Here is a 26,277-nt window from a genome sequence, read left to right as displayed (position 1 = left end):
ATGTTCCCCAGGTGAGGAAGGAAAGGCCAAACGCGGTTAGTCACACTAGAAAGGACAGTGGCAGTTTGCGTTCCAAGAGGACTACGTCTCCTCCTCTTTTTCTCCTCTGCACCCTCTCACCACAGGAAACACTCTAAGCAGTTTTCCAAGTCCCAAGAAAGATCGCAGAGTTCCCAACGCGCAGTTTATGGCTTGAAAACACTTGGCAGACGAAACAATAACAAAGTCAATGCCACCTCACCCTTTCCGTGTGGTTATGTAATCAAAGGGCAAACTGCTGTCTCAGGCAGAGCTGGCAGAGGGCTGGGCACACAGCTCTGCACATCCAGCCGCCCTCCATGCTTTGGAGGCTGGGGGAGGGAGTACCCTTCCAGCTGTCAGGAGGCTTTGACACGGGCATGTCTGGGCCTCTCTCTCTATCCCATCACCGGGAACTAGGACGGCCCCTATGACCCATTAATGTGGATTTTCTTTTTTTTTTTTTAATATCTTTATTGTAGTATAAATGCTTTACAATGGTGTGTTCGTTTCTGCTTTATAACAAAGTGAATCAGTTATACATATACATATGTTCCCATATCTCTTCCCTCTTGCATCTCCCTCCCTCCCACCCTCCCTATCCCACCCCTCTAGGTGATCACAAAGTACCAAGCTGATCTCCCTGTGCTATGCAGCTGCTTCCCACTAGCTATCTAGTTTGGTAGTGTATATATGTCCATGCCACTCTCTCACTTCGTCCCAGCTTACCCCTCCCCTCCCCACATCCTCAAGTCCATTCTCTAGTAGGTCTGTGTCTTTATTCCCGTCTTACCCCTAGGTTCTTCATGACATATTTTTTCTTAGATTCCATATATAGTGTGTTAGCATACGGTATTTGTTTTTCTCTTTCTGACTTACTTCACAATGTATGACAGACTCTAGGTCCATCCACCTCACTACAAATAACTCAGTTTCATTTCCTTCTATGACTGAGTAATATTCCATTGTATATATGCGCCACATCTTATTTATCCATTCATCTGTTGATGGACACTTAGGCTGCTTCCATGTCCTGGCTATTGTAAACAGAGCTGCAATGAACATTTTGGTACATGACTCTTTTTGAATTATGGTTTTCTCAGGGTATATGCCCAGTAGTGGGATTGCTGGGTTGTACGGTAGTTCTACTTGTAGTTTTTTAAGCAACTGACAAAGGATTAATCTCCAAAATTTACAAGCAGCTCAGGCAGCTCATTAACAAAAAAACAAACAACCCAATCCAAAAATGGGCAGAAGACCTAAATAGACATTTCTCCAAAGAAGATATACAGATTGCCAACAAACACATGAAAGGATGCTCAACATCATTAATCATTAGAGAAATGCAAATCAAAACTAAAACCAGGTATCATCTGACACCGGTCAGAATGGCCATCATCAAAAAATCTAGAAACAATAAATGCTGGAGAGGGTGTGGAGAAAAGGGAACACTCTTGCACTGTTGGTGGGAATGTAAATTGATACAGCCACTATGGAGAACAGTATGGAGGTTCCTTAAAAAACTACAAATAGAACTACCATAACGTGGATTTTAAAAGGGGCCCATTCCTTCCTCTGGGAGCACACAGCCCCATGCTGGGGACCGCAGTTTGGCGAGGGGGGCTTGGCCTGGATTTCAGCCCCCTCTTGGGGCCCTCGGCCAGGCCTCTGAGGGCAGAGCAGACCCCTACAGTTCACTTGGGGACACTGTGGAGACTGGAAACTCTCCCACCCCACCCCAGGTCAGAGCTATCGTTTACTCTATCTCACTTCTCTTTAAGTTCCAGATCCTGAAAGATTATTCCTTCTGCTTCAGAGGACAGCTCCTTACTCTGGCCACAACTTGCTTTCTTTATAAATTACCTGGAAGTTCCTGCCTGTCCATTTCAGTCAGTTTATTTACCTGATCATTTGGCCTGCTGTATCAGCATCTCCCCACAAGACTATATCACTCTTTCCGCCCCAAGTGGCATCACTTTGTGGCAAGGTATTTGGGGAGGCAATTGTCCTTTTTTATTTTCTTTTTAAGGTTAAACAAACAACTAGCTTAAAGGCAGGGGAATGGTCAAATCTGCATAAGTGGGAGGAGATAAATTTGCATAAGAAGCCCAGGTGCCTCCTGGGAGGAAAGTAACCGAGATGCCAGTGCAGATTCCCTTCCCAAAGCTGTGGTAGAGACCAGGGGACTCTAAGGAAGGGCCATGGGCAGGGGAAAGGAGACAGGGGAAGTGGGGTCGACCCTGCACGGGAGAGAGGTGGAAAGCAAGCATGGCCTGGGTCCAGGATACAGCAGAACCCAGACGTGTGCTAACTTGGTTCTCCTGACAGCAAACCACCACCTTCAGGAAAGTGTTGTGTAAGCAAACTGGCAAGCTGCCCTCGCAGCAGCTGGCCCCAGGGTCCCGACCTCAGATGTGATGTGGGGATTCAGGAAGCCACTGCTGGAACCCCTGGCTTCAGAGGCACACCAGACCTGTTGGAAGATGCGCCCGCAAAACATAAGCTTCCCACCATGCGTCTTTCCCCACTTGGAAGAGGTCTGAATTTGTCTCATGTGACCGCATCTGGCTGGTGGAACTGAAATTACTCAGCTGCCAGGGAGTCTGGGAAATGTAGTTTTAGATTTGTAGACTCTGCTACATGTAAAGGCACATTGAAAGGACGTTGAAATGGATGATGAGTAATCATTTTCCCCACGGTTCCTCCATTTGAAAACCTTCAGTGGCTCTCCATGTGGATAGCACTGTCGAAGGAAAGCAGGACCTGAGTCCAGGATACAGCAGACTCCAGCAATGATTTCCAAACTGTAGACTACAGACCCTGGGGAGGAGACTAGGAGACATTACAAGATGTTTCTGAACCTCCTTACGCTGCAGTGATCCTGTGGACGGGAAGGGAAAGAAAAAAAAAAACCCAAAAACCACATTGTGACTTCCACATATGTGTTCACCTATTTTTCAAACATGGAGGGAATTATGATTCAAAAAATACAAATCACTTAACAACCTTCCTTACAAACATGTTTCTCACCCGCAGACCCCACTCCTCTGCCTAGAATGAGAATTCTGTCTCCGTCCTGTCTTGCCAATTCATATTCACCATCTGAGACTCAGCCCAGGCTACCACCTCCCCTAATCGGGGAGGTGATTCTCTCTGACTTCCTCAGGCTGGGGTAGATAGTCCTCATCAGTTCTCTCGTAATATCCTGATAATAATAAAATTAAAGTGAAATTTGATTGGCTTACTTTGTGCCAGGCTCCATGAGGTATGTACTCTTACTATCTCATTTTACAGATGAGGACGCTGGGGCACAGAGAGGTTGTATAACCTGCCCAAGGTCACTTATTAGTGACAGCTGTGACTGTCACAGGCAGCAGTCTGTCTTCAGAATCTATGCTCTTGGCCAATGCCCTCACTTCCTCTCATCTATCGGTTGTTACACTGCCCACCCTGCTATATTTATCTATCTATCCATCCATCTATAGCTGAATCTGTACATCTATCTCCTCCACAAATAAGCAATGTCTTTCTATGATGTTTAAAATGGGAAAAAAAAGTTAAAAGTATTTCCTCTCTTCCTAACACATTGAAAATTCCACGACCAGGGTCCAAATTCCTTGATCCATCTTTCCCTCATCCTCTGCTGTCTGTTAACACAGGGACTATTTTCTCCTTCAGCAGAGAATACCAGACTAAATTACAGAGCAGGATACAAAATTACTATCCTCAGCTCCCCCCTTTGCCTGTTTTCTCCAAAATAGATTCTTTCCGTTGGTTGTATAAATACAAGACAGAACCCACCACTGCTTCGAAATCATGCGGGAAAGTGTATCATCAACTCTGAGCTCTGCTGGAGCTGACCTTCTGGCCAGGGTCCACCAGGCACTCCTTGAGAAAGGATGGGGCTCCTAGGCGCTCCAGCCCATGCATCAGCATTCTCGTGCAAACATTTAGGAGGGTGAAATTGAGGAGAGCGTGACATTTCCCTGGGAATCAGGAGGCGTTTCCATATCTGCACTCTTGCCTTCACTGTTTATTACCCTTTCTGTCTAACACGGATGACACTTGCTCGGATTCCCTGTGCCTCAGTACCTGGGTAGCTCTGCTTACATCTGCCAACAACCCCACCAGGTAAGCTAGCTGATTGTTCCCTCTACTGGGGACACCCTGGAAGCATCAACTTCCTCCAGACTCATCTCCCTTCTCGCTTTGCTCAAACTCCTTTCTCTTCCCTTTGTCCGATATTTGCTCAGCCCATTGGTTTTGGCTCATAAACCAGGTATTTCCTTTTCCCTCTTGAAGGTAACTTATAAAAGTAACTTTCTTTAATCATCTTTCAGGTATGCTCTCTGGGCCTCTGTTTGGGAAAGTCCCCCCTGCCTGCAGAGTGCCCTTCTAAAGGCTCCTATCCTCTGCAGGAAACAGGGAACAATTTAGACGGATCAGGCATGATGGCTTTGCAAATCTCCCTTGTGTAATTTACACATCTGGTAACTCATTATTGTTTTAAGACATCTTAATTCCCATTCAGGCTAAATGACCTGGTACACCCACAGCCATCTCAGAGAATGTCAGTTCAATCTAAGAGAGTGCGATGTTTGTCAAAATAGCATTGCACAAACCCTCTGAAGAAAGCCAAAAACAGTTGCAGTGAATTACAAACATATTATGGAGTCAATGAGATCTAGCATTTAACCTTCAGCTAATGTTGACACCAAGCAGTACACCCACAAAAGCCAAAGAGAATCCGAGTGGAGAGCATGGGTTCCCAGCCTTGGCTGCGTTTTGGAATCATCTGGGTATTAAAAAAAAATCTCCATGTCCAGGCCATACTCCAAGCCAATTAAATCAGAATCTCTGGGGGTGGGTCCCAGGCATCATTATATTTTAAAGCCCTCCAGGGATTCCAATACGCAGCCAAGGTCGAGATCCACTAGTATAGAACGTCTGGCCCTCGCTCACAACCAGGGCTTAGGTCCTCTTTATACACACTGTCAGGCGTGTAGGGCGGGGAAGATGACACCACATGCCTGGTCATGCCACTCACCCATGCCAGCTTAACTCGCCAGCTGCCCACTCAGCTCCTAAAGCTACCCAAAACGTGGAAACTCAAGGTCGAGGTGATGCTCAGGTGACGATTAAGGTTACCAGACATCAGAGCATTGAAAGCGGGACAGCCAAGGCACAAACAGAATAGAGAGACACAAGTGCTCCAAGGGGGGGCGTTGGATTTGCCAATTTGAGGTACTGCCACCTGATAGTCAACTGAAGAAGGAAAAAAGATATGGAGGGTAGGAGGGGGCTTCTGGAGTGCTGGTCATGTTCTGTTTCTTCAACTGGATGCTGGTTACACAGGGCTGCTGTTTCTGAAACATGGCCACTTCTACACTTACGATATGGACACTTATATATGTACATCATGCTTTAGTAAAAAGTTTTGTAAGGAGAGAAACATTACACTGGTCAGTGAAAAAAGGTCATAGACGCTATCAAAAATAGAAAGCCCACCAGCCTGTTTATAGCACTGAGTTTGATAATAGCCCCATATTAGAAACCATTCAAATCATAGGGACCTGGTTGGACAAGTTAAGGTTCAGCCATACAACGGGATACTACGTAGCTATTAAATTTTATGTGGTAGAAGACTACGTCATGACATGGAAAAGTGCTCGCAGTCTATTTTAAAGTTAAAAAAAGAAGATGGATTATAAAACATTGTTATACATGTGTTAGATATGATTATGCATTTTTCTTTGCACACTGGTCTTGAGATAAATAAATATGTTAGGCATTACTGAGATACAAACAGAAAGAAAGACAGTGTGCAGACAGGACCTGGACTCAAGTCCCAACCTAGCTTATCTACTAATAATTGTTCACCTTTGGCCAACTTGCTCAACTTTGTGAAAAGAGCTTTATTGAGATATAATTCACACACCATACAGTTCACCCATCTAAAGTGTACAAGTTAATGTCTTTTAGTATATTCAAAGAGTTGTACAACTACTACCACAAACTGATTTTAGAACATTTTTATCGCCCTGTAGCCATTTGCAGTCAGTCTCCACTCCTGCCAACCCCCGCAGCCCTTGGCAACCAGTCATCTACCTTCTGTCTCCATACAGTTGCCTATTCTGGACATTTCATCGAAATACAATCATACGATGTATGTTTTCCGTGCGTCTGGCGTCTTTCCATTAGCATAGTGTTTTCAAGGGTCATCCATGTTTTTGCATGGAAGGAACTTCATTCCTTTTACTGCTAAATAATATCCCCCTTTATGAATATATCATATTTTGCTTATCCATTCTTCAAATGGTGGACATTTGGGTTGTTTCTACTTTGGGGCTATTATGAATAACGCTGCTGTAAACATTCCCATAGAAGTTTATGTGTGGATGCATGTTTTAGTTTCTCTTGGGTATATATCTAGGAGTGGAATTTCTGGGTGTGATATAATACAAAAATATATTTAGTCTTTGCCCACAGCTCCTGGCAGAGCTCCTAAAACCCTTGCAATTTCCTGAGTGATAGGATTTGTGGGAGTTTTTGCTATACACAACCAGCCCCTTTCAATCACACCTGAGTGTATGCTAATGAGGTGACTTAGGGTGGGACCCGCCCCCCGCCCCCCGCCCCCGCCCCCCCCCCCCCATAGCTATAGGATACGGCCAATCACCAGAAAGACCAAGTGATCAGAGGGTTAGAACTCTCAGCCCCACCCACCAACCCCTCTGGGAAAGGGAGGTGGTGCTGGACATGGAACTCTATAAAAAACTCTTGAACAAGATTCGGAGATTCGGAGAGTTCCCAGGCTGGTGAACACATGGACTTGCTGGGACGGTGGTGTGCCTGGAGAAGGCATAGAAGCTCTATGCTCCCTCCCTTCTCCATACCTTGCCTTGTGTATCTCTTCCATCTGGCTATTCCTGAGTTGCATCCTTTATAATAAAACCATAAATGTAAGTAAAGTATTTCCCTGAGGTCTGTGAGCCATTCTAGCAAACTATTGAACTTAAGGAGGGGGTCGTGGGAACCTACAATTTATAGCCAGAAGTACGGGTGGCCCAGGACATTACACTGGCATCAGGGGCAGTCTGGTGGGACTGAACCCTTAAATCTGTGGAATCTGTCACTAACTCCAGGTAGTTAGTGTCAGAATTAAATTGAACCGTTGGACAACCAATTGGTGTCCGGAGAATTGGAGAATTGGTTGACTGGTGTCAGAGTACGATCCAGACTAGGTCATATGGTAACTCTGTGTTTAACATTTACATTTCCTCCAGCAATTTCTCCATATCCTCACCAACACTTGCTATTGTGTGTCTTTTTTACTATAGCCATCCTAGCAGATGTAAGGTGATATCTCATTGTGGTTTTGATTTGCTTTTCTCTAATAACTAATGATGTTGAGCATCTTTTCATATGCTTATTACCATTTGTATATATTCTATGGAGAAATGTCTAATCAGATCCCTTGCCCGTTTTGAAATTGGGTTAACTTTTTATTATTGAATGGTAGTTTTTTATATATTCTGGAATCAAGTCCCTTAACAGACACATAATTTGTAAATATTTTCACCCATTCTGTGGGTTGTCTTTTCACTTTCTTGATGGTGCCCTTTAAAGCCCCAAAGTTTTAAATTTTTATGAAATCCAATTTATCAATTTTTTTCTTTAGTCACTTGTCTTTTGGTGTCATGTTTAAGGAGGCTTTCAGGATCCACATCTTTTAATCTTCTTATTCTTGGTGCCAAGCACAGAGCCTGGCATACAGCAGGCACACAATATTTGCGAACTCGTTTATCTATTACTGTGTAAAAAATGACCTGAATTTAGCAGTTTAAAATCACAAACATTTTATTTGGCTCACTAGCCAATGGGTCAGTTGGGCAGTCCTTCTGATCTGGACTGGCTCACGTGTCTGTGTTCAGCTTATAGTTTGGCAGCTGGTTGAATGATCTAGAATGGCCTCACTCTCGTGTCTGGTGGTTGGTACACTGTCAGATGCGATGCCTTGGTTCTCTTTGTAGCCTGTCACCCACTAGCAGGCTAGCTCATGGTCGTGTTAGAGTTCCAATTCCAAGCCCTAATACCTAGGCGCTTTTCAAGTCTCTGCTTATATCACATTTGTTCATGTCCTATTGACCAAAGCAATTCACATAGCCAAGCCTAGATTTGAGAGATGGAGAAATAGACTCCAGCTTTTAGGAGAAGGGAAGGATTTGTGGCCATTTTTGTAATTTACCACAAGTACCTCGATGCTTCTACACTGTTAGGCTTTTATGGAGGATGTAAAAGAAAACCCTCTCCTTCTTTCACGCTTACACGCCATTGTGGGCATTCATTCATTCAACAAATGTTTACTGAGCATCTACTATGTGTCAGGCACAGTTCTGGGCTCTTGAGGTATCTTAATAAGCAGAGCAGACTAAGATCCTTCCCCCTTCCCCATGAAATTTACCTTCTAGTGGAAATCGCAACAGGAAAGATTTCAAATAGAGTCCAAACGAACTGTTGTGGTGGTGAAAATTTCTTTGACCGTACCTATATACAATGAAAATTAAATCCAGAACTTAGCCCCTGCAGGCAGGAGGGAAGATAGAAACACCCTTAAGAACACAGAGCAAAAGGGTAGAAGATTGCAAGAGATCCCAGAGAAAAGCAGGCTCCTACGGAAAATGGAAATTTGTTCTTGTATTTTCAAAGTGAGTTTGTATCAATCAGGGTTCAACCAGAAACATATAAATGATAGGAGACATATATTAAGAGATTTAGGGAATTCCCTAGCAGTCCAGTGTTTAGGACTCTAATTGCATGGAGAGTTACTTTATGCGATTGTGGGGCTGGCTAGGCAAGTCTGAAATCCATAGGGCCTGCCACCAGGAGGAGCAGGCTGGAATTCCCAGGCACGAGCTACAGCTGCAGTCTGTAGGCAGGATTCCTTCTTCTCCTGGGAAACCCCAGGTCTGCTCTTACGGCCTTTCACCTGACTGAATCAGGGTTACCCAGACTATCTAAAATAATCTCCCTTACTTAAAGTTCACTGATTGTGGACTTTAATCACATCTACAAAACACCTTCACACAGCACCTAGATTAGCGTTTAATTGAATAACTGGAGACTGTAGCCTAGCCCAGCTGACACGTAAAACTGAACATCCCATGAACTGACCGCACAATTCTGTCAATTAACTAAAGCCCACTGTACACGTTAAGTGGGTGAATTATATAGTGTGTGAAATATATCTTAATAAAGCTGTAAAAAAAATAAGTAGGTTAGTTCTATGCTTTGGGAGATCTAGTTTCAAAAAATAAATGTGGGCTTAAAACAAAAAGTCTTATAATGAATGTGTTTGACTCAGTCTGGAAGGCAGAACAGAAGCTGTAATCCACGAAGAATGTAGCCTAATTCACCCTGAGCCGGCACTGTTCTATCCTCTCAGCTAGGAGTTGGAGTAATTTCTCTATGGCTTCCTTACTACCTGCGTGCCATAGACCAATTAATATTTACACTCCCCAGTCAGTTACCAGAGGAGACAGACGCTGGGAGAGCCGGAAGAGCAGAGCCCAGAGGATCCTCGGGCCCCTGGGCTGGTTACGGGATGTAGGATCCCGGCGCCACTTAATAAGATTAAGCGTCACCTCCAATTAGCTCTCTGTCCTCTCTGCACTCAGGTGGCTCTAGCCTGTGGGCAGCTGTTAGAGCCCAGCTACAGACAAATAAGGAGGTGGTGCATTAAAAAAAAAAAAGTGTGGTGAGGGCTAGACATGTTCCAGGGGTCTGGAGCAGAGTGAGGAAGGAAGCCCGTGGGAAAGGAAAGATGAAAACACCATGGATGGAACTGGGGCGGGAGGGAGGGCCCACGTCACAACTGGGAACAAACAAAGGGCTAGAGGAGGGAAGAGGCTGGACTGACTGGAACAGGGTGTCCTGGAGAGGTGGATGCAGGGCAGGGAGGCTCTTGAAGAACAGGCGGAGGAATGCGGAACAGATGCAAGCAAACCAGTGGCGCCCAAAGTAGGGGTGCACATCTCAAGGGGTGGTCAAGATGATCCACTGCAGCAGGGGAGGGAAAGACGCTAACTTCGACTAGATTGATTTTTGATCCAAAGAATAAGAAAATAAACTCAACTAGTAGGTAATATATGGATTCATGCCACCACCCTCCCCCTGTCTGGAAGTCAGACAGTCACAAGACAAGAATTCTCAAATGATTTTGAAGACAGTGGGAATTCCTGAATTGAAGGGATGATAAGCCTCGTCATTTACTTTCAGCATTTTGCAACATTTATAAGGTAAAGTGTGTTTACAGATTCTAGCCTCCAGTTATAATGAAACCAGCCCTCATAAAATAAACAGGTGACTTTGAAGAATCCCACAAAGGAAACCCTGCTTGGAAGTAATATTAATAAGGCAAGAAGAATCAAACAACCTGAAAATGAGTTCTCCTTCTCACAATGCAACAAATGATGCGTTTCTCCACTTTCTAGAACCTTCTTTGTCCACCACGGTTGAAGTCAAAACAATGACCATCTAGTCAGAGCTGAAAAGAGGTTGTTCAGAGAACTCAAAATTATCCAGGTACCTATTAAAAATATGGATATAAAGCTGGCCCAAGGTACAGCCCATGACTTAATATACTGGTTAATGAAAGGATATCATTTATAAATAAACAAGTATGAATATAATGGGGGTGCATACTAAGGAAGGTATACGGGCCAAAAAAAAGGGAGTTCATTGCTGCAAGCAATGTGAAGGGCTATTTTCAGACAATATTGTAGAGTATATGGGCTGTTCTAGGTTGGGTTCCTCTAGAAGCAGACCTGGAGATGAGGATTTGATGTGAGTAGTTGGAATGAGAGAGAGACTCAAGAAACACTAGGAGGGAAATGGGGGTGTGTTAGCAAGCATGTCATCACTGTGGGCAACTAAGGCAACTGGAAATTGGTGTAGAACCTGCGTTAGACGCGTCCCACCCTAGGGGGAAGGAAGACGGAGTAGTTATATACCAGCTTCTGCCATCAATGGTTGAGAGCCGCTCGTGGGGCATTTACTCCCCATTCTGCCTGTGCTTGGGCAAGCCCAAGGAAGCCCTCAGAATGACAGTCACGGGGGCTTGGAGGAGGAAGCCACAAGCATGCATGGGAATGGTGAAGGCCAAGAGATACGGGCGGGCGGAACACCCACAGTGTCTGCTCCCTAGGCTTGTTTACGGTTTGACTTTTTACAATAAGCAGCGTTTACTCTCTCTGTCTCATCATTCTTTGTTTTTCAACTTTTCACTTGTCGGAACTCTGGGTGGGGCAACGAGCCCAGGCGTGGGAGTCCTGAAGGTCTTGGAAATAGCAGCTTACCAAAGGCCAAGAGGCAGCTCACGGTCCGCCCAGCCCATTTTAAAGGAGCTCCTGGGCTGTTGGATTCTACAGAGGAAGGCGGTTTTTGGTAAAACATTGCCGAGAACTCTAATATGTACCGCTGCAACAGAAAATACTGAAAGGAAGGGTTAAGGCTGGGTGTTTTCGGGGAGATTCCAGAAGGTTCAGAAAGTTCAATTCAGCTAAGAACTAAGCGAAGACACTCAGTGTAGCCCTAGTTCAGAAGTCCAGCTGAATGAATGCAGGTCTGCCCTAGAGGATCAGGCCATTTATGAGTTGCCATGGGCCAGCCCAGAGAGGTCTAGATGGCAAAGGAGACATTCTGAGGGGCTCCAGCAGCAGAGGAGAGGGTGGACTTTGCCCATCAGCTGCCTACACTAAGGCCATCCTGTCTACCAAGCAGAGCCTTCTACATGCTGTGCCTGAAGCAGAGATAAGCAAGATCGACTCTATTTGGCCACCACTTTGGTGCAAGTAGAACTTCAGGCCCCATCTAGAAAGGAGGGGCTGCCATTTGGGAATGAAGTGCTTAAAGGAAGATCCAGAGCAGTGTGGAGAGGCAGCCAGAGCCATCGCTCCTACCCTCAGCTGCCCAGGGGGGCCCATCCTATGGGCAGGAGGAATAGGCAGCTAAATACAGAAGAGACACGAGGCACCCTCACTGGTTCGTCCTCCAGGACAACAGGTTTTACTGGGAGCAGAGAAGAGACAGCTAAAGTCTATTCCTCCCAGCACTGAAGGAGTCAGAACAGAAAGAGAGGCAGAAAGGGGACTTAGGAGGGAGCCAAAGATACATCGTCATTTCATGATTTGTTTAAGCTGTTCTATCATTACAATGACTACAGGTTATGCCACAGAGAACTCACGTTAAAACACTGCTATTGTTAGTATATTAACACAGGGGAATTGTGGGGGGCGGGAGGGGTGCATCGAGCTCGTTGATACCTTGGGAACCGAAGGGAAGAGCTACAAGATACCGCAATAGAGACAGTCAATGGGAAGGAGCAGGAGTGGGCAACATGAAGGCGAAAAGCTGGGAATGCATGATAGCTCTTGTGTGCAGGATGCCAGCCACGTTTCCGAGGTTATTCACATTGATCCTCACTGCAACCCTAAAGGGAATTAACGGATGAGGAAACGGAGCCAGAGAGAGGTTAGGTGACTAGCTGTGTTAATTCACTGGGTCCTCCAAGAAGCAGACGCCAAGATGGGATTAGAAGTGCAAGAACCATATGGGGCTATATGTATTATGTATAGCTGATTCACTTTGTTATAAAGCAGAAACTAACACACAATTGTAGAGCAATTATACTCCAATAAAGATGTTAAAAATAAAAGTGCAAGAACCGTATGGGGGGAAGTGCCAGGGAAAGGCTCAGAGGAGGGGGCAGGAGAAGGCAGAGCGTGCCTTCAGGTGGCGATGCCAGTCTGGACCCTGTGGAGGAGACATATAAGGACCTCTAGGAAAGTCTCAGTCAGGCCAACGAGGAGTCCTGCAGCCAAGGTGGCCCGTTGGAGGAGTCCCACATGTCCCTGGGATGGCCTGCACTAGTACTCTGACTGTGCTTACTCACTGGCTGGGAGCAGCCCATGGGAAACACAGCCTAGGTGCAAATGCAGCAGTGAATCCAGAGGGGCAGGAGCTGGGCCCTCAGTTATGCTCCTGAAGCTAAAATCACACGACCAGCAAATAGTGGGAGGATTTGAGCTGAGATCTTTCTGACTGTAAATCCCCCTTTCTTGGTCACTGCATTGCATACATATGCATATATCTTGGGCATGAACTAAATGGCATCAGAGGACTGAATGTAACCAAACAGGATCCTATGGGGCCTTCCCAGAACAGAACTCCCCCCACGTTCTCCTCCTACCTTTTGCCTGTAGAAAAACTTTTGTCAAAGTATAAATTTAATCAGAGAAGTGAGAAAATGCAGAAAGAAAGGAAAAAAGACAAGCAAGACAAAATAATAACAGTTTAGCCATTAAAAAGAGTCAAGGACCTTTAATTCCTCCTCAAGGGCTATAGATAATATTCTGAGTCACGTCCTTTGAGCTGTTTTGCAGATACTGAAACTCACACCGGGTGGAAGAAGTTAACTGTCTGCTGCCCACAAGCACAGACCGGTTGGAACCAGAAGGTTGATGATGTTGACTCCCGATTACCTCACCACCAACCAATCAGAGGAGTGTCCACAAGCTGATCACATACCTGACAACCCCCCTCCCTCACCCTGCCTTTATAAACATTTCCCTGAAAGCCTTCAGGGAGTTTGGGTCTTTTAAGCACTTGCTACCTGGACTCCTTGTTTGGCACCCTGCAATAAACACCGCACTGTATTCACCACGACCCAGTATCAGTAGATCGGCTTTACTGCGCATGGGCAAGTGGACCCACTCTGGTTCAGTCACAGGAAGACAAACTTGAGACATCCCTCACCGACTCCTGCAGCACAAATTTCTAAAATCACAATCTAGCTGGGCAACATACGTTTTTATGAAGAGATCAGAAAGATGAAAGATTTTCAATCCTATTAAAATTGCTTTTTAGATTCTCACCCATTCCCCCCCATTCTCCACAGGAACACACAGATCCACAAATATTTATTAAGCACTCACCAAGTATCAGAGTCTGCATTTGGTACTGGGTACACATACATGGAATTTCTGGTATGCTGGGAGAGGCACGCATTAACAAGTAATGAAGAAAAATTATGGATAAGTTTATAAGGGGAAGTTCAAGGTGCCTTGAGAGAAAAAGCAGGGGAGATCTAATGGAAATTGGGGCCTGAGGGGTGGACAAAATGTCTGAAGCAATGAATGCCCCAGGGAGGAATGGCATTGGTGTTAGTAGACGTAGGGTCTAGCCCAAAGCATGCGTTGTTGGCTCCTCTGAGCATGAGAAGAGCTGAAAGCCAGGTCCCCATACTTAAATTCCCTTCAATAAGCCCTGTTTGTATCTTCCAAGGAGCTTACATATCGTTTTTAAGAGAGGGTGTTATTTAGGATTGGCTCAAGATGGCAGAGTAGAAGGACGTGTGCTCACTCCCTTTTGCGAGAGCACTAGAACAACAACTAACTGCTGAACAATCATCCAGAGGAAGACACTGGAACTCACCAAAAAAGATACCCCACATCCAAAGACAAAGGAGAAGCCACAAAGAGATGGTAGGAGGGGCGCAATTACAGTAAAATCAAATCCCATAACTGGTGGGTGGGAGACTCACAGACTGGTGAACACTTATACCACAGAAGTCCACCCACTGGAGTGAAGGTTCTGAGCCCCACATCAGGCTTCCCAACCTGGGGGTCCGGCAACGGGGGGAGGAATTCCTAGAGAATCAGACTTTGAAGGCTAGTGGGATTTGATTGCAGGACTTCGACAGGACTGGGGGAAACAGAGACTCCACTCTTGGAGGGCACACACAAAGTAGTGTGCACACTGGGACCCAGGGGAAGGAGCAGTGACCCCGTAGGAGACTGAACCAGACCTACCTGCTAGTGTTGGAGGGTCTCCTGCAGAGGCAGGGGGTGGCTGTGGCTCACCGTGGGGACAAGGACACTGGCAGCAGAAGTTCTGGGAAGTACTTCTTGGCGAGAGCTCTCCGAGAGGCTGCCATTAGCCCCACCAAAGAGCCAGGCAGGCTCCAGTGCTGGGTCGCCTCCGGCCAAACAACCAACAGGGAGGGAACCCAGCCCCACCCATCAGCAGACAAGAGGATTAAAGTTTTACTGAGCTCTACCCACCAGAGCAACACCCAGCTCTGCCCACCACCAGTCCCTCCCATCAGGAAGCTGGCACAAGCCTCTTAGACAGCCTCATCCACCAGAGGGCAGACAGCAGAAGCAAGAAGAACTACAATCCTGCAGCCTGTGGAAGGAAAACCACATTCACAGAAAGACAGACAAAATGAAAAGGCAGAGGACTTTGTACCAGATGAAGGAACAAGATAAAACCCCAGAAAAACAACTAAATGAAGTGGAGATAGGCAACCTTCCAGAAAAAGAGTTCAGAATAATGATAGTAAAGATGATCCAGGACCTCAGAAAAACAATGGAGGCAAAGATCAAGAAGATGCAAGAACTGTTTAACAAAGACCTGGAAGAATGAAAGAACAAACACCTGGAAGAATTAAAGAACAAACAAACAGATGGACAATACAATAACTGAAATGAAAAATACACAAGAAGGAATCAACAGCAGAATAACTGAGGCAGAAGAACAGATAAATGACCTGGAAGACAGAATGGTGGAATTCACTGCCACAGAACAGAATAAAGAAAGAAGAATGAAAAGAAATGAAGACCGCCTAAGAGACCTCTGGGACAACACTAAATTCAACAATATTTGCATTATAGGGGTCCCAGAAGGAGAAGAGAGAGAGAAAGGACCTGAGACAATATTTGAAGAGATTATAGTCGAAAACTTCCCTAACATGGGAAAGGAAATAACCACCCAAGTCCAGGAAGCACAGAGAGTCAGTCCCAGGCAGGATAACCCAAGGAGAAACACACCGAGACACATGGTAATCAAAGTGACAAATATTAAAGGCAAAGAAAAATTACTGAAAGCAACAAGGGAAAGAAGGCAAATAACATAAAAGGGAACTCCGATAAGGTAAACAGCTGATTTCTCAGGAGAAACTCTACAAGCCAGAAGGGAGTGGCACCATGTGACAAAGTGAGAGAGTGGCATGGACATATATACACTACCAAACGTAAAACAGACAGCTAGTGAGAAGCAGCCGCATAGCACAGGGAGATCAGCTCGGTGCTTTGTGACCACCTAGAGGGGTGGGATAGGGAGGGTGGGAGGGAGGGAGATGCAAGAGGGAAGAGATATGGGAACATATGTATATGTATAACTGATTCACTTTGTTATAAAGCAGAAACGAACACACCATTGTAAAGCAATTATACCCCAATAAAGATGTTAAAAAAAATAAAGCAGTTACTTTTCAGACCAAAAAAAAAAAAATCAAACATGGTTAATCTTTTGGTAAGTAAATAAATAAAATAAAGTGATGAAAGGGAAGAACCTACAAGCAAGACCACTCTACCCAGCAAGGATCTCATTCAGATTCAACCGAGAAATCAAAAGCTTTACAGACAAGCAAAAGCTAAGAAAATTCAGCACCACGAAACCAGCTCTACAACAAATGCTAAAGGAACTTCTCTAAATGAGAAACACAAGAGAAGGAAAGGACCTACAAAAACAAACCCATAACAATTAAGAAAATGTTAATAGGAACATACATATTGATAATTACCTTAAACACGAATGGATTAAATGCTCCAACAAAAAGACACAGCCTCGCTGAATGGATACAAAAACAAGACCCGTACATATGCTGTCTACAAGAGATCCACTTCAGACCTAGGGACACATACAGACTGAAAGTGAGAGGATGGAAAAAGATATTCCATGCAAATGGAAATCAAAGGAAAGCTGGAGTAGCAATACTCATATCAGATAAAATAAACTTTAAAATAAAGAATGTTACAAGAGACAATAAAGGACACTACATAATGATCGAGGGATCAATCCAAGAAGATATAACAATTATATATACACCCAACATAGGAGGACCTCAATACATAAGGCAACTGCTAACAGCTATAAAAGAGGAAATCGACAGTAACACAATAATAGTGGGGGACTTTAACACCTCACTTACACCAATGGACAGATCATCCAAAATGAAAATAAATAAGGAAACAGAAGCTTTAAATGACACAACAGACCAGATAGATTTAATTGATATTTATAGGCTATTCCATCCAAAAACAGAAGATTACACTTTCTTCTCAAGTGCACACAGAACATTCCCCAGGATAGATCACATTTTGGGTCACAAATCAAGTCTCGGTAAATTTAAGAAAATTGAAATTATGTCAAGCATCTCTTCCGACCACAACGCTATGAGATTGGAAATCAATTATAGGGAAAATAATATAAAAAACACGAACACATGGAGGCTAAACAATACGTTACTAAAGAACCAAGAGATCACTGAAGAAATCAAAGAGGAAATCAAAAAATACCTAGAGACAAATGACAACGAAAACACGATAATCCAAAACCTATCAGATGCAGCAAAAGCAGTTCTAAGAGGGAAGTTTATAGCTATACAAGCCTACCTCAAGAAACAAGAAAAATCTCAAATAAACAATCTAACCTTACACCTAAAGGAACTAGAGAAAGAAGAACAAACAAAACCCAAAGTTAGCAGAAGGAAAGAAATCATAAAGATCACAGAAGTAAATGCAACAGAAACAAAGAAAACAATAGCAAAGAACAATAAAACTAAAAGCTGGTTCTTTGAGAAGATGAACAACATTGATAAACCTTTAGCCAGACTCATCAAGAAAAAGAGGGAGAGGACTCAAATCAATAAAATTAGAAATGAAAAAGGAGAAGTTACCACAGACACGGCAGAAATACAAAGCATCCTAAGAGACTACTACAAGCAACTCTATGCCAATAAAATGGACAACCTGGAGGAAATGGACAAATTCTTAGAAAGGTATAACCTTCTAAGACTGAACCAGGAAGAAATAGAAAATACGAACAGACCAATCACAAGTAATGAAATTGAAACTGTGATTAAAAATCTGCCAACAAACAAAAAGTCCAGGACCAGATGGCCTCACAGGTGAATTCTATCAAACATTTAGAGAAGTGCTAACACCCATCCTTCTCAAACTCTTCCAAAAAACTGCAGAGGAAGGAACACTGCCAAACTCATTCTATGAGGCCACCATCAGCCTGATACCAAAACCTAACAAAGATACCACACAAAAAAGAAAATTACAGACCAGTATCACTCATGAATATAGACGCAAAAATCCTCAACGAAATACTAGCAAACAGAATCCAACAACACATTAAAAGGATCATACACCATGATCAAGTGGGAGTTATCCCAGGGATTCAAGGATTCTTCAATATACGCAAATCAATCAATGTGATACACCATATTAACAAACTGAAAGATAAAAACCATATGATCATGTCAATAGATGCAGAAAAAGCTTTTGACAAAATTCAGCACCCATTTGTGATAAAAAAACTCTCCAGAAAGTGGGCATAAGGGAAACTACCTCAACATAATAAAGGCCATATACGACAAACCCACAGCAAACATCATTCTCAATGGTGAAAAACTGAGAGCACTTCCTCTAAGATCAGGAACTAGACAAGGATGTCCACTCTCGCCACTATTATTCAACATAGTTTTGGTAGTCCTACCCACAACAATCAGAGAAGAAAAAGAAATAAAAGGAAGACAAATTGGAAAAGAAAAAGTGAAACTGTCACTGTTTGCAGATGACATGATACTATACATAGAGAATCCTAAAGATGCTACCAGAAAACTACTAGAGCTAATCAATGAATCTGGTAAAGTAGCAGGATACAAAATTAATGCACAGAAATCCCTTGCATTCCTATACACTAACGACGAAAGATCAGAAAGAGCAATTAAGGAAACACTCCCATTCACCATTGCAACAAAAAGAATAAAATACCTAGGAATAAACCTACCTAGGGGGACAAAAGACCTGTAAGCAGAAAGTATAAGACACTGATGAAAGAAATCAAAAATGACACAGATGGAGAGATATACCATGTTCTTGGATTGGAAGAATCAATCTTGTGAAAATGACTATACTACCCAAATCAATCCACAGATTCAAGGCAATCCCTAACAAATTACCAGTGGCATTTTTTACAGAACTAGAACAAAAAATCTTAAAATTTGCATGGAGACACAAAAGACCCCGAATAGCCAGAGCAGTCTTCAGGGAAAAAAAACGGAGCTGGAGGAATCAGACTCCCTGACTTCAGACTATAATACAAAGCTACAGTAATCAAGACAATATGGTACTGGCACAAAAACAGAAATATAGGTCAATGGAACAGGATAGAAAGCCCAGGGATAAACCCACGCACATATGGTCACCTTATCTTTGATAAAGGAGACAAGAGTATACAATGGAGAAAAGGCAGCCTCTTCAAAAAGTGGTGCTGGGAAAACTGGACAGGTACATGTAAAAGTATGAGATTAGAACACTCCCTAACACCATACACAAAAATAAGCTAAAAATGGATTAAAGACCTAAATGTAAGGCCAGAAACTATCAAACTCTTAGAGGAAAACATAGGCAGGACACTCTATGACATAAATCACAGCAAGATCCTTTTTGACCCACTTCCTAGAGAGATGGAAATAAAAGCAAAACCAAACAAATGGGACCTAATGAAACTTAAGAGCTTTTGCACAGCAAAGGAAACCATAAACAAGACCAAAAGACAACCCTCAGAATGGGAGAAAATATTTGCAAATGAAGCAACTGACAAAGGATTAATCTCCAAAATTTACAAGCAGCTCATGCAGCTCAATAACAAAAAAACAAACACCCAATCCAAAAATGGGCAGAAGACCTAAGTAGACATTTCTCCAAAGAAGATATACAGACGGCCAAGAAACACATGAAAGAATGCTCAACATCATTAATCATTAGAGAAACGCAAATCAAAACTACAACGAGGTATCATCTCACACCGGTCAGAGTGGCCATCATCAAAACATCTAGAAACAATAAATGCTGGAGAGAGTGTGGAGAAAAGGGAACACTCTTGCACTGCTGGTGGGAATGTAAATTGATACACCACTATGGAGAACAGTATGGAGGTTCCTTAAAAAACTACAAATAGAAGTACCATATGACCCAGCAATCCCACTACTGGGCATATACCCTGAGAAAACCATAATTCAAAAAGAGTCATGTACCACAATGTTCACTGCAGCTCTATTTACAATAGCCAGGACATAGAAGCAACCTAAATGCCCATCGACAGACGAATGGATAAAGAAGATGTGGCACATATATACAATGGAATATTACTCAGCCATAAAAAGAAACGAAATTGAGCTATTTGTAATGAGGTGGATGGACCTAGAGCCTGTCATACAGAGTGAAGTAAGTCAGAAAGAAAAAGACAAATACCGTATGCTAACACATATATATGGAATTTAAGGGAAAAAAATGTCATGAAGAACCTAGGGGTAAGACAGGAATAAAGACACAGACCTACTAGAGAATGGACTTGAGGAAATGGGGAGGGGGAAGGGTAAGCTGGGAGGAAGTGAGAGAGTGGTATGGACATGTATACACTACCAAACATAAAACAGATAGCTAGTGGGAAGCAGCCGCATAGCACAGGGAGATCAGCTCGGTGCTTTGTGACCACCTGGAGGGGTGGGATAGGGAGGGTGGGAGGGAGGGAGACGCAAGAGGGAAGGGATATGGGAGCATATGTATATGTATAACTGATTCACTTTGTTATAAAGCAGAAACGAACACACCACTGTAAAGCAATTATACTCCAACAAAGATGTAAAAAATCCCAAAAAACAAAAATAAACAAATGGGACCTAATGAAACTTAAAAGCTTTTGCAAAGGAAAGGAAACTACAAACAAGACAAAAAGACAACCCTCAGAATGGGAGAAAGTATTCGCAAATGAACCAACGGACAAGGATTAATCTCCAAAATATATAAACAGCTCATGCAGCTCAATATCAAAAAAAACAAACAACCCAATCCAAAAATGGGCAGAAGACCTAAACCGACATTTCTCCAAAGAAGATATACAGATTGCCAACAAACACATGAAAAGATGCTCAACATCACTAATTATTAGAGAAATGCAAATCAAAACTATAATGAGGTATCACCTCACACCAGTTAGAACGGGCATCATCAGAAAATCTACAAACAACAAATGCTGGAGAGGGTGTGGAGAACAGGGAACCCTCTTGCACTGTTGGTGGGAATGTAAATTGATACAGCCACTATGGAGAACAGTATGGACGTTCCTTAAAAAACTGAAAATAGAATTACCGTATGACCCAGCAATCCCACTACTGGGCATATACCCAGAGAAAACCATAATTCAAAAAGACACAAGCATCCCAATGTTCATTGCAGCACTATTTACAATAGCCAGGAATAGCTAGGTTCTATGTGGAACCTAGAAAAATGGTACAGATGAACCGGTTTGCAGGGCAGAAATAGAGACACAGATGGAGAGAACAAACGTATGGCCTCCAACGGGGGAAAGTGGCGGGGGCGGGGGTGGGGGTGGGGGTGGGGGATGAATTGGGAGATTGGGATTGACATGTATACACTAATTGTATAAAATAGATAACTAATAAGAACCTGCTGTATACAAATAAAATAAAATTCAAAAACATAAAATAAAAATTTTAAAACGAGGGTGTTAATTGACGGCTATGCTTATAGCATTTGAAAAATACTTTGCAGTCGATTTGAAAACATAAATAAAATAAACACACCACATGATTCTAAACTTATTTTTTCCCATGGGAATAAAGCAGAGTTAAGCTTCCTACCAGCTGGCTGTTCAGCTATCACAGTGTAATGATTAAAACCCACGTATTTTGTGCTGCCAGTTGGTAAGATGGCGGGGGTGCTCTCAAGATTATATTGTCTAAAGGCTGTAAAGCTCCTCTATCTCCTGGTTACAAACATGTTTGCCTTTTGGGTGAATGACTGAGTTTGAGGCTCACTTGTTATACTGCTTATTCAGGTTGGAAATCATTAAGCAAAATGACAGCTCTTGGTTTAGGAGACCATCACCTAAAAGCAACATGGCTCTCGCTGCTGAATTCTCATCAGTTTCTCACTCCTATTAAAAATAATTCTTTTCCCATGTGGAAGCCTACGACACCAAGCTTTTCTTCAACAGGCTCAAAACACTTACCAATCATCACCTCGTTCATCCTCACCTCTTCCCTATTAAAGAGGCAAGTGTCATTACATCACGCTAGGCCAAAACCAGAAAGAGTGTGGTTCAGTGGGCGATTATAGGGCTTACAGGAGCCAACAGGGCACTCGTTTCCCACTGAGGTATCAAGGTTGAATCAGAGGACAGTAGAGTATGAAAGCTAGAATTTCCCATAAAGATGGAGAGGCAGAGTTTAAGGGCCAGTGCTCTGGTGTTAGCCAGTGCTCTACTTGAATGGCAGCTCAAATTTTTCACTCCCTTGGGCAAGGCTCTGAACCCCTTTAGGCCCGGTGTCCCCATCCATAAAATGAAACTAATGAAAGTATCTGCTTCCTTGTGTGGATGTAAGGACTAAATGAGACGGCGCACACGCAGCACTCAGCACAGCGCTCAATAAATGGGGGCTTGTTATTAGGCTCAAGATCAATTCTCCAGGGATTTTAGAGATGACACTGAAGGCAGGGGGGTGGCCCAAGGTGCCAGAGTCAAGTAGAAGTAGGAGAGAGATCGAAACCTTATTGTCTTCGTGACAAATTAGTGAAAGGAGCTTAGCGATGATATCCATGACGTCCAAAAATGTCTTTTTTTTTTTTTTTTTTTAATTTTTGGCCACACTGTGCAGCATGTGGGATCTTAGTTCCCCGACCAGGGATCGAACCCGTGTCCCCTGCAGTGGAAGCTCAGAGTCTTAACCACCGGACCCTGCCGGCTGCTCGCACCGGTGGATTCCGTGCCCTGGAGGGGGCGGGAGGCGGCGCAGCCCGAGGCTGCTGAGCCTCGGGTGCGTCCCTTCCAGGCTGGTGGCCAAGCTGCATGACGCCCTGGACTCCTGCACCGAGTGACAGCGGCAGCTGGAGCGGAGCCTGGGAGGCTCCCGGCGGCTGCTGAGTGCCTGGGAACCAGCCGAGACCCCGGCTCCGGAGCCCAGCCCAGGGCCAGAAACTAACGAAGAGGCCCCACCCGCAGCATGCACACCCAGCCCGCAGGACCTCAAGGAGCCAGAGCTTCTGACCCAGGCACTGGAGAAGGCTGTACGGGTGCGAAAAGGCATCTCAAAGGCTGGAGAAGGCGACAAGGGCAAGGCCCCCAGCCTGAAGTCTGCGTCCATGGCCGCTTCCCCTGCCACCAGAGCCTCTGCCCCCTCAGCGCCTCAGGCAGGGCTGACAGCCGTGCACCAGAGACAAAAGCCCCCAGGGGCATCCACCAAACCAGGGTGCCTGCCAAGGACCTCCCTGAGCGCAGGCTTCTGTCAGTGGGGGATCAGGCCTGTATGGGGAAGGGGCCGGGGCCACCAAACCTGAACCAGGCCGCAGGGACCAACAAATAGCCCCGTTGGCTGTGCCTCAGGCCCCAGAAGCTTTTACACTCAAGGATATGGGGTGCGTTTCCCAGACCCTCACTGGAGGAACTACTGTCTCTACCTGATCAGATCCCGGCAGCAGCAGGAGTCTGGGTTTGGCGTGACAGGGAGGGCAGGGCACTGAGCTGGATGTGGGCCAGGGCAGCCCCAGGATGCCACCCCATGAGGCCCAAGCCCGGAAGCTGGCAGAGTGGTACAGCTGGCTGTGAAGGTGCCACGTTTGATGCACTGGGGCCTGTCCTGTGCCCTATCCACTTATCCACCCAGCCCCAGGGCTCCACATGACCTCTCGAAGGCCTGGGCTCTGCTTTCCCTCCTCCCTGCCAGGTAGGACCTGAACTGGGCTGGCTCCTGGGGTCACCCTGGAAGCCCTGCCTGAGGGGTGGGTGAGCCTCATCCCTCACTGGGCTCTGAGTAGGGAGTGGGGCCTGGAGCCCCCAGAGTGACACAGAGCTGTCCTGGGCACCGGCTTCTCCGACAGGATGCAGCTGCCCGAGGCCTTCAGGAAAGCGGCTTCCCAGAATTCCTGGTGAGGCTGAGCCTCGAGGCTGGGGGAGGGGGAAGAGGAGGGGGAGGTGAGACCAGGGGAGTGTGCAGAGCGGGGAGGCCGAGGCTTCCCGCTGGCAAGACTTCTCCCACGGGCCCCTCGGCTTTCTCTGCCCGGTGGCGACACTCTACGCGTTAGGAGAGTCAGCCTCCCTAGGACGGCTGTGGTCACCTTAGACTCAGCCAGCGGCCTCGGAGGCCCCCAGCTCAGCCTCTCTCAAGCTGTGAGACCTTGATCAGGGCACTCGGTGTCTCCAAGTCCCCATCTGTCTTCCTTGTGGAGATGACAATAATAGTAGCCGCTTCTAGAGGTGCTGTAGGGGTTACACGAGGTGGTGCCTTTCGGGTGCTTGTGCTGTGCCTGGTACAGAGCCAGCACCCAGAGCTCTCACCAGACATCTTGGCTACCAGTCACTGCTGGCTCCTCTCCCCTTTTTTCCTTGAATTCTCTCCTAGCATTTCCCAGAGTGGGTCAGCTCTGTCACCCTTTTCACGGACAGTGTCCCCTCAGTTCCCCAGGACCCCCAAAGGCCCCTCCTGACATTCAGCAGAGCCGGACAGCGCAGGCTGGGGCCGCTACCCTAGCCTTTGCCTACTTCTCGTGGCCCAGCCCAGCTGGCTGGAGTCACCACGTTGCTCTCTGGTTTGCGGGCTGCGCACGTGTGCATCCCAGCCTGTGGGCCCAGCTCAGCTCTGCACAGACCAGTGATTCTGTGGATGCTGCTACCACCGCCAAAACCCAGTTCCTGCAGAAAATGCAGACAACTTCAAGTTGGCCCGGCTCTAGGCTCAGCGCCGCGGAGGTGGAGGCAGAGTTGCGGCACCTGCAGGAGGCCTGCTTGCTGCTAAGACTTCGAGTGGGGAAGAGCTCACGGCAGAGCCCAAGGACTGGATACAGGAGTAGCGCTGCCTGCTCACCCCGGAGGGGCTGCGGGCCATCGCGGGGCAGCGTCTCCGCAGGCTGAGGGAGCGGTGCACAGTACCCAGGAGCTGCAGACCCCGGCGGCCCTCGGGCTGCGGGGAGGCCATGCTGCACCAGCAGATCCACCTGGAAAAGGTCCTGATGGCCGAACTCCTCCCCACTGGTGAGCAAGCAGGAGCCGCTGGGGCCACCCTGGCTCGTGCTGTGCCGGGCTGAACACAGCCTGCTCTGTGAGGGAGGCCAGCACTTCCTCACCCTCCTACGAGAAGATAAGCCTGCTGACTGAGCCCTTCCCGTGGCCAGGCCCACCCCCAGTCCCCCAGGACCATGCAGCAAAGGCAGGCTGCCTCAGCCCCCTAGCCTGACTGTTAGGGAGAGCCGCGCTTCCCTAGGAGGCATTAAATGAAGGGGCATTGAGGGGATTTTCACTCAGAGATGCCTGTACCCCCGTAGGAAACCGGGTTTCCAAGGGGCGGGGACTGCCTCCTGGCTCTTCCTGAGGAACTCAGGGCCTTTCTCATGGCTGCTAAACCGGCTGCTCAGGGCTCAGCTTGCCTTGGCCTTCCACAGGCTCAGGAGACCTGAGGCTGGTGCGGCCTTTTCTTAGCTACCTCTGATTTCTCTTGCTGCACACTGAAAAGCCACTTCTGTGACATTAAAACTACTTTAGAAAGTATATATATTTAAATCATTTTTTAAAAAACCATTGGACCACCAGGGGAGTCCAAAAATTTTTTTTTTAATTTTTTAACAATGTCTTTTTTAAAATAAATTTTACCATTTCTTTTTAAAAAATTTTTTTAAATACTTATTTATTTATTTTTGGCTGCATTGGGTCTTTGTTGCTGCGTGCAGGCTTTCTCTAGTTGCGGCGTGCGGGGGCTACTCTACGTTGCAGTGCACAGGCTTCTCATCGCGGTGGCTTCTCTTGTGGAGCACGGGCTCTAGGCACGCGGGCTTCAGTAACTGTAGCGTGTGGGCTCAGTAGTTGTGGTGCACGGGCTTAGTTGCTCCGTGGCATGTGGGATCTTCCCGGACCAGGGCTCGAACCTGTGTGCCCTGCCCTGGCAGGCGGATTCTTAACCCTCGTGCCACCAGGGAAGCCCAACAATATCTTTTTAATTCAACACTCTTGACAGACTGGAGCAGACCCATCCCCTCCCCCTCCTCACCCTCTATAATGGCCTGAGACTCAGAAGACCTCGCACAAGTCATATCATCTTGTTAGGCCTCCATTCCT

The 26,277-nt window shown here is 45.6% G+C and overlaps 1 pseudogene; it reads left to right on the top strand.

Moving 5' to 3' along the window:
• Positions 1 to 25,323, top strand: LOC136142011 (tubulin epsilon and delta complex protein 2-like; annotated as a pseudogene).
• The last annotated feature ends 954 nt before the right edge of the window (positions 25,324 to 26,277 follow it).

This window comes from Phocoena phocoena, chromosome X, assembly GCF_963924675.1.
Source record: "Phocoena phocoena chromosome X, mPhoPho1.1, whole genome shotgun sequence".
NCBI lineage: Eukaryota > Metazoa > Chordata > Mammalia > Artiodactyla > Phocoenidae > Phocoena > Phocoena phocoena.
The sequence above is the reverse complement of the archived record's forward strand: the minus strand, read 5'-3'. Positions and strand labels throughout refer to the sequence as shown.